Below are 10,405 nucleotides of genomic sequence, written 5' to 3' on the forward strand. Positions count from 1 at the left end.
CTCCTAGCAGAGGGTCAGAGACCTAAGGTTGCGTTTCGTACTCATAGAGCCTGCTCATAAAGGCAATCTAAACGGCACACTATTGTAGTGTAAAACAACGCTGTCGGTGGAAAGTACCTGTACAAGGACATCATCATCATCATCATCATCATCATCATCATCATCATCATCATCATCATCATCATCCAATACTGCAGTAGCTTGTTATGCACGATCTTGCTTAAGTTTCTCCTCTGTGCGGAAAAGCTTCCTTCAAAACTCGATTTTTTTATCTAGGGCCTACGTATAGCTATAGACTACCCGCAGCGGGGTAACTAAAATGTTCCGCAGCATGCCTTACGGATTTTTATTATTTCGGCATTCAGTAGGCTGCGCGCGATCGTTCACCTTCATCGAGCGTTCATAACTTATGCGCTATGAGTTCTGCACATGCCAGCGTTGTCCTCTTCAGCGGCTGCGCACAGTGAATTCGCTACAGTGTGAAATCGGCCGCGGCTTGCCAGTTCTAACGAAAAGCGGTGTTAGAGTCGCCATCATCATCCTGTCGTTTTTTGCCCCGTCTCACCACGTTCAAAATGAGCAATGCTCGCTTAGTGGCCGCAGAGAATGGAGAAGAACAACACTATATCTTACAAAAGAAGCCGGGTGCCGTCTGTGGAGAATCGTGAGCTCATTAGAAGGCCACCAAAGAGCAGAGCCCTCGATGCGTCATTATTTACACAAGTACTGAGTCACAGACGGTAAAATGTTACATTAATACCTTACTCTCGCTTCTAGATTCCACCATTTATTTTAAATATCCCGGCATCTTCTGTACTTACCACAGTGCCGAATCTTTAAAATTGGGATTTTTTTACTGAACTGTGTTCGGCTTTCTACTCCCAGGAAGACAAGCCACTACAATGTGACCGTACTTTTTGTCTGAAATGCAGAAACGCAATCATTTCCCCTGACTGTGTCACTAGGGAGTGCAAGTCGCCGGACTGTGGCCAGGGGCAACGGTCAGATGGCCGACGAATGTGAACTTCTCCGTTTAGATTATCCGCACTTTATGCCCTTGGTTACCTGATTTTATATTTTTATATTTTGTATAGATCAGAACGCTGTGGTGTTTTAGATGTTGGTGTGTGTAGCCCTACATAACACGGTGCCGATAAGGCACTTCTCGCACCGCCCCGATGGCTCAGTGGTTATGACGCTCGGCTTCTGACCCGAAAGACGCGGATTCGATCCCGGTGGCGGCGTTCGAATTTCGATGTAGGCTAAACTCTTCTTCTTCTGTTGTTGCCAGTAAAAATGAAAAGGAAATTGCACAGGCCTGCTCACTGGATCAAGCTGAGCCACAATCGCTACAACGTGCAGAAAGTAGGAGAGTTTAAAGATAGGATAGAAACATAGGATAGAAAAGACGCGCGCTTTAATGTCCCAGGCCGATCCCGGAGGTAGTGCAATACCGGGCCAAATGGTGACGGAAAAGCAGCAACCTTCAAGCACTCCGCAACATTTCCAAAAGTATGTTGGCTTCAAACGGGACCCGTATCAGATATTCTATAACTGACTGTACTGGACTGGACAGTACAGTACACTACTGGACTGTGGCTAAACTCTAGAGGCCCGTGTACTGTGCAATGTCTGTGCACTTTCAAGAAGCCCAGGTGACCGAAATTTCGGGAGCCCTTCACTACGGCGTCCCTCATAGCCTGAGTCACATTGAAACATTAACCCCCCCCCCCCCCCCCCCCTAAAAACATAAACGAAGACGTCTCTCACTTAGTACCTGTGTTCCCCACGGTAGTTCTCACGATTATCCCAGGATAGTTCGAAACAAGTCCAACATGTCGAAGCTTTTGCATACACTTCTTTGTCGTTGTTGGCAATCCAGAAAACGTAACTAGCGCAAATATAATCAAACAGCGGAACAAAGGTAGGACCTACGCTAGCCTGCGTCTGCCCTGTCGTTTCTCTCCAGCGTCTTTTCGCGCTAGTTAATATGTCTGCCTTCAGTAAACAACAAGCCCATATAATAACCTTGGTAGTTCTTCGTAAATTCCGCTAAGAATCTAAATAGATACTCATCTGTACCGAAATGTTTAATTCCCCAAAATAGTCTTCGCCTTCGCAGCAGCATGAGCCTCCAAAGGCGATGAGCCTTCAAAGCTATCGGATTTCAATGAGAATGGCGGAGCAATTTCGCAAGCACTTTTTATGCAATGTACCGCCGACAGCACGCATAACACGAACCCTCGAGTGCGCGAACTGCGCTCACATAAGAGCCTCTGAACGCTGTGCGCTAAGTCCGAGACAATGCCGCACGGTGCGAATGCGGCGGTTGGAGACAGCTGGTGCCCTGTTTTCACCCCAGCATTGTCTTAGGCCCAGCAGCTGACGCCCAGCGGCCTACATCCTTCATCCTCTACTCTCGGTCCCAGACCTGTCGCTTCTGCTCCCCAACTCTTTTCTCATAGCCCGGCGGATCATCCCCCGCGAGGCCTAGGGCACCTTAAGACCTGGGTCGACTGGAAGACCCTGCCGCGCTCTGAGGACTCGGTCGTGCAGACCATCGCTATCGACCGGGCTGCCAGCGTTATCGACCGCAGGAACAAAAGCGCTTTATTGCAGTGAAGTGGGGGGGAGAGCAAGGAAGCAAGGAAATATTTGTTTATTGTTGCAGTACAAACGAATATGAAAGAAACACCTTGCGATTAACTAATTCAAATTTTGATACCTCGCATGAACGAACGATTATGATTGATTGGAACGAACACCAATAAGTGAATTAACGATAAAAGAAAAACCATTTTGCAAAACAGCACACTCAATTACCCCAACATCTAGAACTTTTAAACTATATGGTAAACTGATATGATAAGCTGAGGAACGAATCTTGTACAAAAACGCTAAACGATAAACGCAAATAAAGAGTTCTTGGCTTCTAGGTCTCCCTGGTTGCTATTATCGCTTGTTGGTTCACTTTATTCGTTCATATTTTACAATGTATTTTGCTTGTAAGTGCAACCACAGCTCGGATACTAAGCGGCCAAGGAGAGAAAAAAATTGCTTTGGGACGATGAAAAAAGTTAATAATAAAGGGTACTGGCCCATGTCACTGGGTATAACGGGCAGACAGTGACCGCGCCGCAAGATTGGCTTTTCAGTGTCGCAAAAGACACTTTCAGCCTTACCGCAGATATAATCAGATTCATAACGGTTAACTGTAAATGGGTACTTCCGCTTTACTTGTCCCTTTCACGTGAAATGTGTTGCTACTTACGTGCGACAGCACACGGTGACTTGGAAGCTGGTCATCAAACACCGGAGACACCGAAATGATCTGTGCCTAACTTGGGAACCAGCTGTTCAGGACTTCCGAGGACACTCCATCGGGCGACGAAAGGCCGTCCGAAAGTTCCTGCTTGGCGGTCACAGAGTCACCGCGAACATCAGCCACCAGTTGTCATTACTGTTTCACACATTCTGCACCCCCTGAAGCTCGTCCAGCAGCCATATAGCCCCATTTCTGTTCATTAAACGGGAGCAGCGCTCAGCTATTCCTTTTAGTCTCGAGCTGCCCTCACCTTATCAAGTTGGGGTCACCTAGGATGAGGTCGAAGCCCCCCCCCCCCCCCTCCCCTTCCTGTGGCGCTTCAGGCACAAACTGCCCTTTAAAGCATGGAGAGGCACCCTCAAGCGAAGAACCTCAGGATAGAGTTGCAGGGGCACGAATTGAAGAAGGAGGTTTCATTGATTGGTTCCGGGTAAGTAGGTTCTGAGGTTTGTTGTATTTTGCATTCATGTGTTTATTAAGCTCCAGTTGGCGTCTGCCGCTGTGTACCGTCGTTTCGTTTTCGTTGTACGCTGTGTTTTTTCGTGCAAGTTACAATGCGGCAGTGATGCCCCTCATGGACGTCCTTCAGAGCCTTTCCCACGCCCGGAATACAAAAACAGATATTACTTCACAGCAATGCGTTCGGAAACAACGCGCTCACGTTAAGCCTTGACAACGGCCAAGTCTCCGAGATCGCCATCTCATTTTCTGAAGCCCGACCGGGTGCGAATACGTGCCCCCAAGCCCTCCGCCACCAGGTTGCGCGCATCGTCCATGAGGACCTAGAGATTACACGTTTACATTTACAGGCGGCTCCACCCTCTAGGGAAGCTGCTTGTCAGTTGCGGCTACCTACGTCTCCTGTTTGCTCTTTTTAACAACTTGGATCAAATCACTGTGGCAATTTTCAGTTGAACATGCGCATAGTGCAAAATGAAAAATATAAGGACCCCTACACTACACAACATTTCAAAATTTACCTGATGAGCAACAGCGGTGATACTATACTAGTCACCGATACGAGAACGAAAATAGGAATTGAACATGAAAAAGAGTAACGTTTCGATTCATTGGAGTATTTTGCATGGAAACATGAAAGTTTTCAACGGCTGCGTGCGAATGACGCTTATGTTCAACTGACCTGGAACTAAAACATGTGTTGGTGTAGTGACAGAAAATGCTTTGCGTTAAGCCATGCCGTAATGCACTTATGAATCTTCACAAAAAAGGAAACAATTCATTCTATGAGCGCACTAAATAACACCTACCTTTGCACAACCTCCGGTGTAGCTGACCCTGTTTCAATATCAGGCATATAAAGGAAAACTCCTGGCAAACAGCGCGCAGATTTCAACGTCAAAGCTTACTGTTCTGTCAGTAATATCGACAAGAAATAAACATCATCGAGAGAAATAAAAACAGTCTAATACGATAATTTAGAGCACAATATATAAAATGTAAGCAAAACTTAGGTACCCCTAGTTTTGTGTTTTTTAAAGTCTCATGGTTCAATAAAGCGCTTGGAAATTGAGTTTATACATAGAAATTGTGGTGCAACGAGGCGGCGACAAATGACAAAAACAATTGGTCTCATAAACCTCTTTCATCTTCCTCCTAATGTTGCAAAAATTGCGTTTTTCAAACATCCCACAAATACAGGTCATAGATTCCGGCAAATAAGCAAATTTTTCTTCCACATCACACAATCATAAAATAACGCAAAAGACGGAGACAAAAACAGAACAGGACACACAAGGAGCCGACTTTCGACTAAGTTCATTCCAGAAATTTACATGTATATAAACATCCCTTGATATGCGACAGGTAGAAAAGAGGTACAATGCCCAAGCAAGCAAAAAAATTGGAGGGGAGAATTAAGCTCCGCATTAAGGCTACGAAACGATAGCGTAATGGGTTAAGTCATATATATGCAGAAGGTCATCCTCTTCTTTACATTCATAGATTATTGGGAGTCCTCATACCCCTACTGGCGCAGTGGTACAGCGGTTTAGCGCTGCGCCATTGCCCTGCGATGGCAAGTGCTCCCGGAGGTGGGCTCTGTGTAGCCCAGGTTGCTCTTCCTGAGTGACCAATGATTCATTTAACTGTCACCTGCCACGGCGGGCAGTTTGCTCATTATCCAGTGGGCAGGCTTCGATAACGCTGCAAGGCTACGTGACCTAGGTGGCCCACCCGCCTGCTAGGTTCTCTCTGGACACCACCTGCCAGTCATGCTGGTGATTTTTCGCTCACAACACAAACTCCGGCAACGAATTTTCTGGACAACGGAGCGTTAAACGCTATCGCATTATAAAGAAAACTGCCGATCTTTTCCTTTTCTGACATTGCACTCGAAGCAGTGGAGATGCAGAGGACTCCAAGGAGCGATCATCCTGAGTGCATAAATAAATTCTCCTGTAATGCCGTCCTTGCTTCTTCTGTACGTTTTGCACTGATCAAGCACGGGTTTGCATTCTTTTTTTTACGTTTCATCGCATACGTAGCTTAGTGGCTGAAGCACCTGCTCGCATGCATCAGGCATGAGGTTTGATCCCCTGTGTCACAGCATACCTATCGGTGATATATAGTGTACAACCTTTCCCTTGCCCTGTTTCTTGCCTTATCAGGGATGAAATGCTTGGGAAAAGGTCGTTAACCCCACCTTGTGGAATGAAGAATAATTTGCCGTGGTGCTATTTGGGGAATGCTTTCCTGGCGCCATAAAATGTCACCATCATATTTTTCCCGCTTCGTTGTGCATTTCCAGCATTGAAGAGGTAGATTCCGGCCTTCGAAATTAACCCTATCAATCTTATGCTTTCTTAAGCTGTCATTCAAGCAACGCTGTCTTTGCCCAAAGTAGATATTTTTCTATAAGATAGGAGAAGCGCGCAAACCAGTCGTTCAGTGAAACGTACAGATCTGTTCCGGCGTATCGTCTATACAGATCGCTTTGCTCCGTCACGGCGCTACTAGTCGGCTAAGCATAGAAAGCTTGGACATAGCCGCAAATATTACTATGCGTTGTTCTCCTTCTTCTACTGTTCTGTCACGCTCTACTCGCGTTTCTATTCGTGCTGAAGTAAACAGTCAACATAGATACCTGCACGTGATTCGGGTAGCCTGGCCCCAATAATCTTGAAGATTGTGGACAGACACTGAGTTCCGTTGTGGTCTCTCTAAGTTGATCTCAGTTTAGCTCAACACATAACGCAAACGACGATTAGAGTCAGTTTTCTTCTACTTCTTTTTCGTGCATTGCACCAGCTTCCATCTGTCTCGTAGGAAGCCATGATAGATATATGTAAGTCTCTTGAATAAACGTAGTTGAAGGTCAGCGCCGTATGTGTGTTCTTGTGTCTTTGTCCTCCTCCTTTGTGCTGTTTAGGCATATCATCAACAAATAGCCCGCAGTTCACGGTTTTAAGTATCACCACGTGACACATATTTATATGGCATTTTATGAACCGCTTGAGCGGCTGTACTAGTAGTTTTACAACCAGAACATCATGAACAATAATAAGATATTTACATCATCTGCAGTTACATATAAATCACGGTATTGTAATCGAAGGATGGATACAGAAAAAAAATGCGTCTCAAATATCAATCTACATGACTGCTGCAATAATACAAAGGAAATAGACGCATGTCTCAAGCTCCTATTTTTGTGTAGAATAAGATCGCCTAGAGATACAAAAGATACGCATTCGTATACATGTCATGAAAAACATTTTTTTTTCAATTTAAGCTGCAACTAAACTTACATTGTGACCTCTCTACAGTGCAGAAGATACTCTTCGTTGTATTGAGGAGACCGCTTTATTAGAACCTGAGCATAGAGAGTCGCTGGCCCTATCACTTCGTCAAAGCCATTTTAGAATCATAGTTCAAAGACAGGTTCCGTAAATCGCTACTTCGCAGTATGAAATATCAGGGCATCTATATCCTCAGGCGACAACTTAAATGTGTGCTGTCGTGACGCATTTGCAACAGCCGGCAGGCAGCAGTCACCCAGCTCGTAGCTTTAAACCGTAGCGGTGGCCTAGTGATTGAGCATCTGCCTCGCAAGCGGGAGGCGCGGAGTTCGATCACCAGTGCCGCCGGGAACCTGCCGGTGATACAATGGGTACAACCTTTCCCTTGGCCTGTTGCTAGCCTTCTCTGTGGTGAAATGCTTGGGAAAGGATTGTTCACCCCACCATGTGCACTGAAGACTATAGATTTTGTATACCGGGGCTCTTTGGCGCCAGATATCCTCCTGCCGTAAATATTCCCTATCGTCATCAAACTCGTAGCGTTCGGTACAACCAAATGGTAGAGGATGAACTGCGCATAACTGTTTCGATTGCGTATAAAAATGGGAAGGAACGCTTAAGCTGCCATTTTAGGGTATGACGCGATAGCCTTAATGGGTTCATGCGCATATATGCGGAATTCGTCATTCTCGACTTTGCATTTATATATCCCTGGGAGTCCTCATACCACTCCTGGCGCAGTGGTACAGCGGTTAAGCCATGCTGCCACCCCAGGTGCTGCCACCGGAGAGACATGTAAGACCTAGGTTGCTCTTCCCGAGTAGGCTCTCGTGACCAATAAGCATTTAACCCCCATTCAGCCGCGGCGGTCACGTTTCTGTAGTAGCTAAATGCAAAAACATTCATGTTCTCTATCATGTGAGCGCAAATTTAATAACCCAAAGTCCTCAAAATTAGTGCGGCCACTTCAGCTCTCCTCATGGCTCAAGCGCAGTTTGGAGAACTTAAAGGGAAGCAAAAGCGTGCTTGGTGTGATGGAATTCTTTTTTTTTTCTGCACATTAGCCCATTTTACACCTGCACATAAGCACAGTCGCATAACACAAACAATACAACAGTCGTAGCAAATACTACATGCACAGTCGGCATCTCATCCTGCTGCAAGACACATTTGTTGCAGTATCGAAGATTTGGTTCAAGCGAACATGCATTCAAAAACGAGGGCACGTCAAAGCACATGTTTCGCCAAAATAAAAGGGTACAACCAATTTTTAAGAAGAGACATCTTTTTCTCATTTCTCTGCGATATAGTAACAAAGAGTTTTATCATTGGTAATTAACAATATTTTATACTTGAATGCTGAAACTTCGTTCTGATTCATATTGGAGCGACATGCATATTTCTGCCAACCGCCACCGGAATTTCGCGCAACTGCATCACGGCCTAACTATAGCAGCCTGAACTCGCTCAAATGCAGACAATAGAATGATTCTTAAGAGTGCTGCAGTAGTATGCTAGATAAAAAAAATCAAACAAAATTTTAATGTCACTAATTTAATAAAGGCACTTTTCTTGCACATTTGTCGCTTACATGGCTAAAGGGTTGTGCTGGAGAACACGTTTTACTGCTTTCATATAATGCTTTCGTTAAAAGTTTCGGTTTCTCTGTGCCATTATTCGCCCATACCGAGGTCTGGACAAACCTGCTTTTTTTCAGTATATGTGCACGCCGAATTAACTCTTATAATGACTGCAAGCGAGGTGGGGGAAAGAGCGAAGGAAAAATCGTCCTCTATGTCGGTAACACAATATTTCGCAACTCACAAGCACATCAAGATGAAAGCTCACGAAATATGTGCCAGAGAAGAAGAACCACTTTTTTAAACTCTTAACCACATATCCTCCTTCAAACATAGCACTGTCGAAGCCCTACAGAAAAGAAATACATGGAAGGAGTGCGGAAGTAGAGCAGTGCATAAGCACTAAAGTAGAAGCTGTCAAACTTCTTACCCACATAAGAAGAAAACCACCTTATCTATGAAGAACTTGTGATTATTAGAGGCAACGTTTTCACAATGATTTAGCTAACAGTATATATCCAGGTGTTCTTAAACGGATTTATAACTCTGTAGCTGCATTATGAGTTTATACATTTATGCATTTGTGTTTCTTTTTCCGTGCCCCACTCCTTCCTTAATGTGTTTGTTCCTGATATATACTGAATAAATGTAATGAAACAGAATAGTCTGGAAATCTTAGAGAACCAGTTTGGTGATCGTGGTGAGCAGATGGAGTAATAAAAATGGACGGACCGGGCTATTGGGTCCCTCTGCATCATTTCAAGAATCCCTGGAAGCTCAAATTCCGCTCGCTGAATGTTAGCTCATAGGAAAGCGTTACTGTTCCGAATGCATACCAGCTGTTTTATTTTCTAATTCTTTTATTTCATTCAATGCACCACAGCACTTGCCTGAAGCACGTTATATACAGGAAAAATATTGTATTTTTTGTTGGCAGTAAGTGTATACTTTTTTCACGTCACTTCATGCGCAAAAATACAACCACTCTTTACACTAGCGGCATTAAGGGTTGCGTCGTCCTCGTTACACTGGAAAGTGCTGAGACAACCTTTAATATCTCACAGTGAGCCTAAAGTCTACAGCAATTAAATATTGTTGAAATTTTCGTGTTCCTAGAACTTTTTTGCCCCACTGTACATTGGCCAATAGGTCAGACAGGGCGCGTTCATATGATTCACAGATATAAGAGACCTCAGGACAGTTGTCTTCCATAGGTAGTAAAGCTGGCAAGCCTGAAGGGGAATTTTTACGCTTTGTAAATAAGAGCTTGCTGGGGAAAAAAAGATTATACGGCGTGTATATATATATATATATATATATATATATATATATATATATATATATATATATATATATATATATATATATATATATATATATATATATATATATTTCCACCTCGGAGAGAAACGCAATTTGTTTAGAAGTATTCCTTGTTTGTAATAAAGAGAGCCTGATCGGGTCCTACTGAAATCTAGAAGACATGAGCTCAGCAATCCATATAATGTGTAGACAAGATAACAGATAGGTCCTTCGAGCAACGGACTGCATTCACAATACACATTCCAAGTTGGCGTCAGATAGTCAGGCGGGTGTCTAAGATTAGAAATTTTGTTGTAACACGGCAGCCACATCTTGAGTTGGACTGGATAAATGTTGGTTAATAGAAGAGGTGTTTGTTCTGTAATGTGCCTACTCTAGATGTTGAAAACGATTATGAAGTAAAAGTTGAAAGTTTATGA

The sequence above is a fragment of the Amblyomma americanum genome, chromosome 5, assembly GCF_052857255.1.
Source record: "Amblyomma americanum isolate KBUSLIRL-KWMA chromosome 5, ASM5285725v1, whole genome shotgun sequence".
Taxonomy (NCBI): domain Eukaryota; kingdom Metazoa; phylum Arthropoda; class Arachnida; order Ixodida; family Ixodidae; genus Amblyomma; species Amblyomma americanum.